This window comes from Rhincodon typus, chromosome 5 (assembly GCF_021869965.1).
Source record: "Rhincodon typus isolate 14 chromosome 5, sRhiTyp1.1, whole genome shotgun sequence".
Classification (NCBI taxonomy): Eukaryota; Metazoa; Chordata; class Chondrichthyes; order Orectolobiformes; family Rhincodontidae; genus Rhincodon; species Rhincodon typus.
In genome coordinates, this window is record NC_063336.1 from 31,878,767 (window position 1) to 31,893,639 (window position 14,873).

The following is a 14,873-nucleotide window of genomic DNA, read 5'->3' on the forward strand; positions in this document are numbered from 1 at the left end:
CTCCAGCCTCCGCCAGAGTCCCGCTCCGGGCTCTCCAGCCTCCGCCATGCCTCCGCCAGAGTCCCGCTCCGGGCTCTCCAGCCCCCGCCAGAGTCCCACTCCGGGCTCTCCAGCCCCCGCCATGCCTCCGCCAGAGTCCTGCTCCAGGCTGCCTCACTGGCATGGTCTTGCTGCCACTGCTTCTCCGACCCACTCTCGGCTGCCTTACCGGCTTGCTCTCGCCGCTGCTGCCTCACCGGCCCGCTCTTGCCGGCCCATTCTTGATCTGCTGTTGCTGCAGGATGCAACCTGCACGTTCCGCTCCTGCCACGTGCTTCCCGTTTGCGACCCAGCTCCTTCCTGACTCCTTAGGTAGGTAGTTAAAAGGGGTGGGGGGGGCGCAATAGAATTACTACAGAGGGAGAGAGAAGAAAGGAGAAAAAAAGGAAGGACAAAGAAAGAAAGAGAACTGGCGCGCAGAGTGGCACTGCGAATGGAGCGACTTACCCTGCCGCTATCTTTGCGGCTGTTTTAATTACAAACTAGGCCAATATGTTTCTCAATGTATGTTATCTACTTACATTTTAATGAAGAGCATAACCAGACATTATTTACTTCTATTTTCCATAATGTCCTCTACCCATAGTGGTATCTACAATCCTTTGCTCAGTAGGGAGCGTGATGAAACGTCTTGTACTTAACTTTTTAAACCAACAGATTTTCTTATCCTGTTATCCAGATATTTGTACTTATTGTTTAAAGTGTAATGTTTATTTTAGAATCAGCAATGAAGAAGAATCAAAAAGATGATGATAAAATTTGTTATCTGTCCATTTGTACCTACAGCATGTATGTTGTCTGTTTTGCATTTATGATTGCTTTTGTTTGACAGCAAAAACAGCTGTGATTGCATGTGTGAAAAGTTCAAATTTCATCCGTCAGAATTATTTTGAAAATTTATAAATAAAAGAATACTTCTAAAAATCTTTTTAACCAGAGTAACATTTGGATTAGCCCCTTGACTGAATGTAGCAGTATCCCCTGATTGATCGTACTCCCCCATGGCTCCACTAAGGACTGGATACCTTTGAATTTCAAACTTGACTGGTTGAAGCATTGTGTTTGCCACTGAAGCTACTGACGCATGTTGTAGATGTGACATTCACAAAAAGCAGTATTGTACAACGACATGTCCACTCCCTTGACTGTTTAGTGCTCTGACTGTGACTACCTGCCTGCCTTTCCCTCAGCACTAAAAAGCAATACAAACCACACAGGTAGGCAGCCTCCAATGAATGTAAAGTGAGCGAGTGCAAAGAAATGAAGCTAAGTGCTATACGATGCATCCTGTGTATGAGATAATGATCTCCCCTGCACAGAAAGCAACCTGGCATAAACCTGCAAGTTGTAAGTGTTCCTAGCCATCAAAAAAAGCAGAATTTTGTTCAGCTACAAACTGACTTTATGGCTCAGCATATCTGTGCTTCACCATTACTGCCAAGCGGGAGGATTAACCCTGGGCTCAGCGACAAGACAAGGAGCGTCACTAGGCACACCTGAAAATGGAGTGTGAATCTGATTAAGCTGCAACATAAGACTAACTTGTGTACTGTGGTGTTGCAAGCGTTTACAATTGTCTTAATCCCAGTCATAATCTAATTTTGCTTTCAAAAGACTGTTCTCATCCACAAGATTTTAGTTTACGTAGTGTAAGGCCAAGTTAGAACAAATTATTGCTATGTAATTAATTATTCCTGTCCTTCGTAAATTCAGATTGTGTTGTCCAATGTTTCTCATCATGAGCAATGTTGTTTATCTGCTGTATAGATGTGATGTCTCTCAATTTTAACACCATTTGGCTTGTCAGACTCTGCATGTATCTGTTTTTTTTAGATCAGTTTATTTCATCTGTGTTAACTCAAGAGTCTACTTCTCCACAAACAACATAATATCTTACTGAATGTATTACAATTAAACTTTCTGCTCTTAATTCCTTGTTTTATTTTCTTTGTGTTTTTTCAAATTCTTTTGGTTTAATTTTTCCCTTTCTGCCTGTTAAGTATATTCTTGCAATCTACTTTATATTTTCATTTCTGCTCCTTACTGCACAGTTTTGTTTTTAATATACCTTTACTTGATGTTATCATAGAATCATAGCCTGAATCTAAATCCTGAACATCATAACAGCTGATGTTTATGAAACAGCATATACTCTAATCCTTGTTGTAAAACAGTAATTCCATTTCCTTGCAATATTCACTGGTGCCATAGATAAGATAAGGGTGTCAGGGCGAGTAATATGAGAGTTCATGGATAGTGGTTTGGTCCAGAGAAAACACGTCTTAAGCAAATATTTGAAGTTTGAGCTGGAGTCTAAACTATAGACTCTGCGACACATTAGGGAGGGGAGAAAATACTCTGGTTTCTTTGTACCAGGAGGTGGTTGCTCACCGTAGGCTTGGATTATCCGATTTAGTCATTGTTTAGGGACAGAGAGTGAATGCGTGATTGAGGAGGTGAGGGGATAGAGAGGGCAGGAGTGCAGGAGCCTTAGCCAAAACAATTTTTCTAGAGGTTTGAGTTTGTATCATCTTTCTGGATCAGAGTGAGAGTTGAAGGATGGAGGCGTTAATTGACCCTGGCGTAGGAAACCACTGAAGGATTTAGTGGGGTTGAGAGGTGGGACAGCGTGTACAAAAGAGTGTGATAGTTGTAGGGGACAGTGTAATGAGGGGAATTGTCACTGTTCTCTGCAGCAAAGAGCCCAAGTCCAAATGGCTGTTGCCTACCTTGGTTCAGAACATCTGCTCAGGGCTGGAGAATGACTTGGAGTAGGAGTGGAAGAGTCTAGTCATCATGGTCCATTTCGATACCAATGACTAAGGCAAGGGAAGGAATGAGGTTCTGAATAGTCACAATGAGGAGCTAGGTGCCAAATTAAGAATCAGATTCTCAAAGGTTATCATCTCTGCATTATTATCCAACCCACACATAAATTCACATAAGACAAATCTGATTACAGAGATAAATATGTGGCTGAAATCCTGTTGTGGGACAAATGGAGAGGCCAGCTTTCCACTGCAAAAGACAAAGCTAAAATATTTGCAGTTATCAGCCAGGAATGTCAGCTGGATGATCCATCTTAGCCACCTCTTGAATTCCCCAATGTCGGATGCTAGTCTTTCGTCATTTTGATTCACTTCAAAAGATATACCAGGAAATAGCTGAAGGGACTGGATGCTGCAAAGTCTATAGGCCCTGGCAACATTCCAGTAATAATACTGATGATTTATGCAGCAGAATTACCTATAGCCTTAGCCAAGCTATTCCAAAATGTTGGATCCTAATGCTTCATTCAGAATACACTGGTTATTGCAAAATATTCTGCAAAGTTCACCTAGGTTCAGCAATTTTATGGTTTGAAGTTATGCTTGAACTAAATAATTTTTCAGTTATGTTTTGATTATTCTGTTCCTAACTATCAGTCTCCTTTGGTGAACTTCTGTGTCTGTTCAGATGAATTTGAAAGGTCCCATGGCACAGTTGGACGATCAGGAGAGTTCTGTTGATCTGTTCTCGCTGGTGAATGTTAAAAAAAATCTCATAACTGTTCCAAAGTATGAGTTACATTCAGTGCCACCTAGGAACAAAGGTAGGATTTGTTGTGAAGTTCTCATATAGTTCAGTGATCAGTGAAGAACGGTTCAGGGTTATTAGTGGTTGGAGGATGAGACTATATGAGGGGGGGAGCCAGAAACTGGAAAGCCCTCCAGAAAAGTGATGCTCTTAAGCTTTATTATTGCAAAGACCACTGGTATTGTTAGTTAGGATTCAGAGAAGTCCTAGGAGCCAGTTGGTGCAGATAGTCATTGGAGTTTGGGCTCAGAAATGCTGTGAAAGTGGTTGGGGACATGGTGCTGCTTGGAAAATATCCATGTACATCCAGTAGTTCAGTAAAGCTGAGAATGTGGAGTGCATTTTCTAGAATTCAGGGGAGTATGGTCTCAAGAAATGAAGGTGAAATATCAAAATATAAGCAGTAGCTGAGGTGGTCCACAATGCAGTTGTTTTAGTGGGCATTTCAGGACCATGTCATCAAAAATAAAGAATTTGAACTCCTTGTCTATTTTTAATAACATGTGATGGCCTGTTGTGTCATTAATGCCTGGACAGATTACTAAGAAATCTGTCATGAAAGCATTTACTATTTGAGGTATTCTGCGGATTGTTTGGCCATAACCTTGTCTGGACTCATATTTAATTCAGATTAATTCTGGGTGCTAGATTAAATTGTTTACAGTAGTGGTAAAAATGGACTATCCCTTTTTGACTTCCATCATTCGACTTTTATACCATGGACCTTTTATACACTAAAATGATTTTAAAAAAGGAAAAGAACTGACTTAATATGGCTACAATCATTGGGCTGAGCTTAGCTCGTGAAATCATCAATAAACAGTACCCAGTCTGAACCGAAATTAATATGTTGTCATATGACTGAAACCAGTCACATGGATGACTACGTATCAGGATGGAAGAGTGACCTATGAATTATCCACATTGGAAAAAGGGGCAGTAAAACCAGACATGGAGATACACAATTGAGCTGTGTTTCAGGCAAGTGCTTTTTAGCAAAAAGCAGAGAAAAATGATGAATAAAGCAAATTGGGAAAAAAAATTCATTTGCTGAGAACTCAAATATATCAACTAACTTTTCTACTACTGAAGATATGAGTAATTAATTAGATAACCATGGTTTCATAAAATAGAATCATAGACTTTAACAATACAGGAGCAGGCCATTTAGCCCATCATGTCTATACTGGCTCCCAAAAATGCTCCCTAATTCTTTATTACCCAGTTTCAGCTTAACACTTAATACCTCAAGTACTCTGAGGACTTTTAAAAATGCATATTCTTGCCTTTCCTTCTTGTTTTCAATTGTATTTTCAATCTGAGACCTGTCATAAGCAGACTTGTTACGTTTTTGTGCTAATTTCTACTCTTGTCATTAAATATTTAAATAAGCTCTGGATAATAACTTGTCTTTCACATAATTAGTTGGAAGAAATCTCTAGTTGCACAAAAATGACATACTATCAGGTAATGCTGACAAGGGGCAGTATGAAGATGAGGAGTAGGTGGGTGTCAAGGATAGATCCTATGAATTCTCCGGAGATAATGTTGTGGGAATAAGAAGAGAACCATTGAAGGTAATGTGCAGTTATAGGATATATTTGTTAGGTTGAAATTTTTGCCTTGCTGGATATTTAGCTCACTTTTTCTGCCATGAAACATTGTAGGGTATGGACTACAGGAATGCATTGTCAGAAGTGAGATGAAGAATACAATCTTTTTATTTAAGTTGCTATACCAAAAGCAGGTTTTGGAGAATAAAGTTGCTAATATGCTTCTATCTTTCAAACTAGCCAACTGTCCTTTGTATATATGAATATATCCATTGAAAAATGAGTTAACATTTTCTTCCTTGTGAACTTATAAATGGGTGAACTAAAGGTTGTTTACGTAAAAACTGGTAATTAAATTCGGACTAGTAATTGCAGTATGAAATAACGTTATATCTGTGGCAAGTATTTCATTGATTTTTGCTATTATTAGGTCCACAGAATGTTCTATATGTTTGTTTACTAGCTGACTTCGTTCCCTCAATCAGAAATGAAAATGGAGTGAAAGACCAATTCCGTCGTTAGTTTAGCTTTTGAGGTAGAATTTTGAGATGAAATACAACAAACATGTTATTAAAATGCCTAAACTTGGATAAGACGAAATATGTTGCAGGAACATATAATTATGCTTACTTCCTGATGGGTATTTATGGTCTTGGATCAACTGTAAAAACATTGAAGAAGTACTTTCATGGCAGAAGGTTCAAGAACCAGAGGCTACCGATGTAAGGTGATTGCCCAAAGTACAAAAGATGGCATGAGGAAATCTTTTTACGCAGCGATTGGTTGGAATGAGTGTGTGATGGGGGCAGTGTCAAGTGTTAGATATTCAGATAATTAATTTGATTATTTAATATAATTATTTAGACATTCAACCAAGATTCAATTGCAACTTCAGAGTCTCTCTGTGGGGTCTCCTATATGCTGATGGCAATTCTCCATGTGTCACCATGTATCTTCTCTTTCTTTGTGCACACTTGTTTTTCCTAATGCATCCAAAGTTGCTCATTTCAATGATTTGAAGTCTGGAAACTGTTTTATGACCCGACCTGAATCTCAGGGCAATTTGTAATTGAAATAATAAAGGTAAGGGCATGATAGTCATACCAGACCATAGGGCTGCTCTCCCATTAGAGAGAAAGATGACTGGTGACAGAGTAACCTGAGGGTCACCACGCCTCAGGGGAGGGAGAGGTTGAGAAGAAAAACCCTTCATGGTAACCTCAACTGGTGTAGGAATTGAACCCATTCTATTAGTGCTACTCTGCCTCAGAGATCAGCTGTCCAGCCAATTTAGCTGACTGACCCCCTAGAGGAATGTAAGTAGTATTTTGTCTTTCAATAAATATAATTAAAGTCATTTTAAATTAACTGTTGAATTTACTCAATTTTAACAAGTCTAAGTAAGTTGAACTCAAATGTGGGTTACATGTTGTGTCAGTGTAGTTTCAAATGGCAACATTTTAACAATGGAATTAAGTGGAAACATGTGTACATTTATTGGAGTGAAATAATCTGGAGCAACAATTAATTATTACTCACTTGTAAATCAAGCAAAGGTCCCAGAATATGAGATCAGTCCCCAAAATCCAAATTTGTCTCTGCTTTTGAACAGAAATTTGAGTAATACATGTTCCAGTTTTGTCATGCATTTGCAATTTAGCAGAGAACTAAAAGTTTCAATTTTAAATTGGGAACAAGTTTTGATTCCCAGCATAAAGACATAATGGAATCAAAGGACTCTTCAGACTTAGAAGTATTTAAGCCTTAGCTGATGTTATATTTTATTTTTTGACATTTATATCCTATAAGATTATATCGTGTCATGATTAGCACCAAACTGGAGATTTCGCTAACAAAAAAAGGATAAAACATAGAATCCCTACAGTGCGGACAGAGGCCATTCGACCCATCGTGTCTGCACCAACCCTCCAAAGAGCATCCCACCTGACCCACTTCAGAGTCGCCTGAAAAAATGCGCATAGCCGTTTTATATAGGTAAATGTAGCAATCGTTTTGTTCCTAGTTTCTGCAAACAAATGGGATGAGTCACTGGATAATCTGTATTTATTCAAAAAAAGAACTGTTTGTTAGTCTCATGGAACAAATGGTTGCATTTTATATACTATTGTGAGCACTTTAAAAGAAGGTGAAATTTGTTTTAATATCTTGTAGGATGAAAGACTCTTGTGTAGAGTGTTGCACTGCAATCCAAGCTAGACTCTGTATGCAAACTCTGCATGAGCTTCAGTATGAGTGCTACCACTGAACAAGGTTGATATTATGCTTTATTTTAAATTTACCATGACAGTATATATTTAGAATATATGTTAAAACATTGTCTGCTTCTTGAGAAATTGACAGAGCCAGCAACGTGCTGGATTCAAACAGAATGATAGATTGCCACCTGCACATCAAATTCTACCTTACTGCTCTCCAGTTTCAGTGACAATTCCAAATTAAATAAAATGGGAAGTGTTCTGCTAGTGTCTGCTGTAGCTTTGGTTGGGTTCCTATATTCTAACGAAGATCTTTGTATCCAGTCAGTTCTAGAGAAATCTCCTATAGAGTTGTTTAAATAAATACAGTGGTGTGTGTTTGGTTCTTCCTGATTTATTTGTGATGAACAGTAATCTAGAGACCTCAGTACAATCCCAATTCATTTGCAAGTTTTTGGTTTTCTAAGCATTTTGTAACGAGTGTCAAATGTATCAGAAGTTGGAACCAAAACAAATTGCTGGAGAAACTCAGCAGGTCTGGCAGCATTTGTGGAGAGAAAACAGACTCAATGTTTTTAGTCCAGTGATCCTTCATCAGAGCTACATAAGTTTGGCCGGGGGGTGGTGGGCGGGGACGGTTGAGACTTTTTTTCCAGGAAGAAGTGTAAAGCCTTGAGATCATTCTGATGGGGGATGCACATGTAAAGCGATTGCATGTCCACAGTAAAGAGAAGGTGGCTGGTGCCTGTGAAATGGAAATTCTGAAACTGCTGTTAAAGCTTCAGAAGAATTATGAATGTAACTGGAAAGGACTATATAAGGGGAGAAAAAAAAAATTGAGTTAAGTCAGGAAGAGGTAAGTTCCATGCGCAGGAATAGGCAGAAACAATGCATCACACTGTGCAGTCCAGTTGTAGATTTTAAGAAGAAAGTAGAATTGGTTGTATGGAGTTAGGGGTCTGTGAGCTTGAAGGCTGTTTGGGGAGATCCCTGGATACTTTGAGTTCAGTAATTGTTGTGGACACAATGGCCTGATGTTCGATGATGGGGTCATGGTCCAAAGGGACATAGGATGTTGTCCGAGAGCTGGCGCTCAGCATCCGCAATATAGAGGTCAGTGCGTCAGACAACAACAGCATTACTGGCGGCAGGCTTGATTACGAAGTCCACGGTCGGAGCTGAGAGAACAGAGTGCAGTCAGTTTAGAGGGAGATAGGGTTGAATATGTGAGGGGGGCAGAGAAATTCAGGTGACTGATGTCCCGTCAGTAGTTCTCAGTGAACAGTTTGGGTGCAGGTAAAAGGTCAGAGGTGGCAGAGTGTTGGAGGCAGGTGTCTATGGGACAGGGAGGGGCCTCTTGCCCAAAGAAATGGGACATGGAGGTGAAGGCAACAGAAGAAGAGTTCACCAACATGTTGTACCTGTAATTCATTGAGGTGGAAGTACAAAGGGATAAAATTAACTCCTTTACTGAATATAGTTCATCATCAAAGAGCAGAAAGTCAGAAGAGTTAGTACATACCTGACAAGATAGGCTTAGGAGAGGGGATGATAACGGTGGGAAGGGGAAGAAGGTTCCAGAGAGGCATGGATACCTCTTGAGTCGTTGCTGCTTGCATTCCTGAATGCCTGTAGGAAGAGCAAAAGCTTCTTGTTAGAACATTGAACCAGGTGGAGAATGAAGAGGAATGAATTGATGGAGGGGGTGGGGGTGTGTGGGCAGGGGCAGAGGCTGAGGCAGAGGCAGGGGCAGGGTCAGGGAAGCAGTGAGATAGTGTGAGGAGGTGTTGATGAAGAGAGAATTTGAGAGTCCCCATATGGTGATGCATGGAACCAAGTGTGGTCTCAGGATGTGGCAGTAATGACTGTCCGGGGAGAGTTATACATCATGGAATACCTGGATGGGTCAAAAGCCACAGTTGGATCTGAGAGCCATGAAACTTGAGGTGGAATCCATGTGGAGTGAATCTGAGTCAGAGCCAGTTTCTGAGGAATGAGATGCAGCTGTGAAAGCGATTTTTGGCCAATACCTATTCAAACACCAGGAGCGACAATGAAAGTGATGATGGTGAACAGGAAGAAAGATTAGAATGGAAATCCTGTTGAATAAGAGCAGAACTTCTTCAAGGTGGGCATACTTGGGAGAGATGTGACAGTGAGTTAAGCACTAAAATAAAACTAGATGCTGGAAATCTGAAGTAAAAACAGAAATTGCTGGAGAAACTCAGGGGGTCTGGCAGCATCTGTACGGAGAAAGCAGATTCAACACTTCAGGCCCAGTGACCCTTCATCAGAACTTGAATCTGAAAAACTAGTATTGGAAATTGTTGTTGTTACCCAATAAGCAATCACAATGAGATGGTGGCAAAATGCCAGTGTCAATGAACTGGCACCTGGTAGAATCTAAATTCAATAAATTAATATGGAATTATGAGCTAATCCCAACAATGGTGACCCTGAAGCTATGATCAATTGCTGTGAAAATTAATTTAGTTCAATAATGTCCTGTAGTAATCTCCCTTGCTTAACCAAGTCTACATGTGACTCTAGAGCCACAGCAATGTGGTTGACTTTTAACTGCCCTCTGAAATGTTCCAGACTCCTTCCGAAAAGTAATTAGGAATGGGGAGCAAATGTCAATGATGCCAAATTGAATTAAAAAAGCAGCAATAGCTCCAACACAATCTGGACATACAATGTAGACACGATTTGCCATGAAACCAGTTTATTTCATAACGTTTCCATTTTTATATTTTTCCATCTATTTCTTTAGTTTGCACCCCTACTACATTTTGTTATGATTTTGTCAGAAGCCAGTAACTTATAAAAATAAATTAGAATTCTCTAGTTGCTAGAGATCTAGTTGCTAACTGAAAAGACTGTGCAATAAGATTTCACATTTTAAAAGGGGAAAGAAAAGCCAACAAGAATATCTCATAAGAACTTTAAAACCAAATTTTCAAACAGTTCTCACCATTCTCCTTTTAATTTCAATTTAAAAATCCTTTTCAGAGTCTCCTTGAACCAAATCAGGACATGTCACAGCTCCCTGGAATTCACTTAGCCTCTCCTTAGTTTCCCAGTTATCTTGTGAGATCAGGTGTTTCTCACGTTCTCCCACCAGCATTTGGCTAGATGGTTCTCCTCACTTCAATGCAACATCTTAATGAATTTGGATTTCCCCAGCCTAAGCATGAGACTCACTTATGAAGTGACTCCAAATCAGAAACATCGCTGGTTTCCTAATGGTTCGCTGCTCCACGATCTGCAACCTGATATCCTCTCTGCCTTCTTCAAGATGCTTTCCAGACAGACTGATCAGTGTAGCCAAATGTACAAATACAAAATAATACAAAAACAATCTAATCTTAACAGTCTATCTCCTTGGCAACAGAACACCCACAGACTGTTCCCAGAGAGCTTTTTTTAAATTCACTCATAGAATGTGGGCATTGCTGACTGGCCAGCATTTACTGCCCATCCTGATTTGCCCTTGGGAAAGTGGTGATGAGCTACCTTCTTGAACCACTGCAGTCCATGTGCTGTAGGTTGACCCACAATACGCCTAGGGAGGGAATTCCAGGAATTTGACACCATGAACTGCGATATTTTTCCAAGGCAGGGTGGTGAGTGGCTTGTATGGAAACTTGCAGGTGGTGGTGTTCCCATCTATCTGTTGTCTTTGTCCTTCTAGATGAAAATGGTTGTGGGTTTGGAAGGTGAGGTAACACGGTGTAGAGCTGGATGAAGGGTCTCGACCTGAAACGTCAGCTTTCCTGCTCCTCTGATGCTGCTTGGCCTGCTGTGTTCATCCAGCTCTACACCGTGTTATCTCAGATTCTCCAGCATCGGCAGTTCCTACTATCTCTGTGGGTTTGGAAGGTGCTGTCTGAAGATCTTTAGTGAGTTTCTGCAGTGCGTTTTGTAAATAGTACACAATTCTGCTACTGAACATTGGTGGTGGAAGGATTGGATGTTTTTGAGTGTGGTGTCAATTAAGCAAGCTGCTTTGACCTGGATGGTATCAAACTTCTGGTGTTATTGGAGCTGCATCCACCCGGGCAAGTGGGGAGTGTTGCATTGCACCAGTGACTTGTGCCTTGTAGATGATAGCGGAGTCAAGAGATGTGTTACGTGTTACGTGCTACAGTGTTCCTAGTCTCTGACCTGCTCTTGCAGCCACTATATTTATATGACAAGTCCAGTTGAGTTTCTGATCAATGGTAACCCCAGGATGATGATAATGGGAGGTTCAATTATTGCAATTTATTTTTTGGCTTTAAACCTGACCTTTAATGTGGGAAAAATATATCGAGATTTTAAAACTATTTGTGCACCAGGTCCCTTTAAACCTTTCTTTGATTAAAATTATGTGAATAATTTAACCTGCCTGCTCATTCCTCTTCCCTACTATATTTTATTTTATATAAATTTCTTGTAGTTGATGCCCAGTTTTATTTCAGTTAACCTCTATTTCTGTCCATTGATAGTTGTGACTAGGATTTGTATTGGAACAAAATCTGTGGAATTGGTGAATGATTTATGAACTATTCTTCAATCAATTATAAATTTAAGAAACATCATATCTGTAATAAAAATTTAATTTTTGGGAATGAATGTTAGACTTCTCACTGTATTAGATACGAAGAATATTATTATCTACTTAAAATCAGAAAACTCACAAGTTACTAAAATGGTGATATGTGGTGAAATAATTTAGGAATGATAGCGGATTTGAATGCTGAGAATTATCTCAACAGTTCCACTTTATTCCCCATCTGTGTATAATCCTTAGCCCTTGAGGGAATTCCTTGCAAGTTTTGTTTTTGAAGTTATGTGGATTGGAGATGTGCCATGTGTGGAAAGTTTAAAAAATCAAACAGCATATAAACAGACCCAAAAACAGTTGGTGGCATAAATCATTTAGTTCACTGGAAAATGCTTGTAGTATTTTAAATGTGACTTTCTGCAGATTGACTGTTAAGTTTCACGTTAGAAGGCAAATTTGTATTAAGTTAAAATTTCATACTATTCAAAACATTATTAAAATTTGGAAATATCTGAAGGACTTATCAAAATATTTAAAGATTTGCAAATGTCTGAAAATTATAATTAATTTTGCTGTAAATGCACAGATATTTTGAACATTTTTGCATTCAGAATCCATTTGGATTTCACAGTTTGCATACCACAAATGTTTATATAAACAAATATTTAGTTGTACATATTGTATAAAGCTGAGCTGGATCATTAACTGCTTTGTGTAGTACAGATGTATCTCCGAAAGCTACTTCCGAATGCCAAACTAAATTGTTTCAGTGCTTTGCAACAAATCAATTAGTTCAGTTTATCCTGAACAGCAAGTTAAGAATGGCAATATATATACCTTTGGCTGTGAAATGCATCGCCCACATTTGCTCCTTAGGTCTGTTTGTGATATATCATAAAACCATCAGATGTAGAAACATAAGTAGGCTATTTGACCCAGCGAGTCTGCTCCACCATTCAATGAGATCGTGGTTGACCTGATAATTTCAAATCCACATTCCTGTTTTCTCCATGTAACCCTCGATTCCCTTACTGATTAGAAATCTCGATCTCAGCCTTGAATATTCTTATTGACCCAGACTGGACAGCCCTCTGCAGTACAGAATTCCACAAAATTAATAATCTCTAACAGAAGAAATTCCTGCTCATTAAGTAGTAAATGGAGTCACTTCAACTGAGCCACTTGATACTTTCAACATCTTTAACATGTTTCCCCTAACCGCTATACGTATTGACATTAAACTTCTCTAACATTTATGCATAATTTATCCTTTAAATGTAGATTCACTTTTGTATTTAAATTTTGCCCTCCTTCCTTGAAATGAGGTCACCAGAATTGTACACTATATTGTAAAACCTCAGTATAATCTTTGTAAACCTGTCCTCCAGTATTGTGGCTGACTATAGATCCCAAAATGCTAGTTGCTTTTTAAATTGCTTAGTCACATTAAATCGCCATTGAAAATTACCCACTTGTCAATATTTCATCTTTTCATGATGTTTGTGTGCTAATTCTGTTAATTATGTATTCGTGTAATTTTTTCATCCCGTGTGCAATATATCAATGACATCCATTTCCCCTACAGCATCCTTCTTTTTTTTATATTTTAACATAGTTTTTAAGTTTAATGAGCTTGCATCTGATTTCAGTGTCAACATCATTAAGAAGGTAAGGTCAGGAGTCACACAACACCAGATTATAGTCCAACAGGTTTATTTGAAATCACAAGCTTTCGGAGCACAGCTCCTTTATCAGGTGAAATGAAGCACAGAAGTACAGAGTTTACAATCAGAGAGATCAACAGATCATACAAGTGGGGTGAGTGGAGTGTCAACGGGCTGAATAATAAGTCTCTGCAGGTGACCAAGAGTGATAGACGGTTTGAGATGGTCTTGATCACCTGCAGAGACTTATTATTCAGCCTGTTGACACTCTACTTACCCCATTTTGTATGATCTTTTGATCTCTCTGATTGTAAACTCTGTGCCTGTGTGCTTCCCTTGACTTCACCTGATAAAGGAGGAGCACTCTGAAAGCTTGTCATTTCAAATAAACCTGTTGGACTATAACTTGGGTCTTGTGACTTCTGACCTTGTCCACCCCAGTCCAACATCAGTAGCTCCACATCGAGAAGATTAGTAACAGTTTGTTTTTTCCATGACTTGATTCATACCGAATCTGACATTACATTTACTAGTACTTTCTGAGTCAGTTTCTTATCCAATCTCAAATTCTGTCCTGCATTCTGATTTGTTTAGCTTAATTCTTAATGAATTACTATATTCTAGATATAGTTCTCCATTGTCCAGCATCATTTGATACTCATAAATGAATCTATCCTTTGGCGTTTCTATTGATGGCCCATAGTTACACTTGAATTCACTTTTTGTGTCCAGTTTTGCTTCTTCACCTCTTAACTGGGAAGTTTTATTATTCATTCATGGAGTGTGGGTTTCACTGGCTGTGCAGTATTTATGGCCCATCCCAAATTGCCTTTGAGAAGATAATTATGAGCTGCCTTTTTAAACCACTACACCCACAATGCTGTTAGGGAAGAAGTTCCTTACAGGCTGCTTTGTCCTAGTTGGTGTCAAGCTTCCTAAGTGGTTTTGGAGCTACACTTATCCAGGTAAGTGGGGAATATTCTATCACACATCTGACTTGTGCGTTCTGACAGGCTTTGGGGAGTCAGGATGTGAATACCTGCTGCAGAATTCCTAGGCTCTGACCTGCTTTTGAAGCCACGTTACTACTGCAGTTCAGATTCTGGTCAGTGGTAAGCCCTAAGAGGTTGGTGGTGGAGGATTCCATGATGGTAGTGTTATTGAATGGTGAGGTTAAGTTCCCTCTTGTTGGAGATAGTCATTGTCTGCCACTTGTCTAGTCTGAATGTTACTTTCCACCCGTCAGCCCAAATCTGGATATTGTCTAGGTTTTGAT

The 14,873-nt window shown here is 39.4% G+C and overlaps 1 protein-coding gene across 4 annotated transcripts in view; it reads left to right on the forward strand.

The window, feature by feature from the left end:
• bckdhb (branched chain keto acid dehydrogenase E1 subunit beta) overlaps positions 1-14,873 on the forward strand; it is a 296,601-nt gene that overhangs the window by 106,002 nt on the left and 175,726 nt on the right. The gene's annotated exons all lie outside the window — the stretch shown is intronic.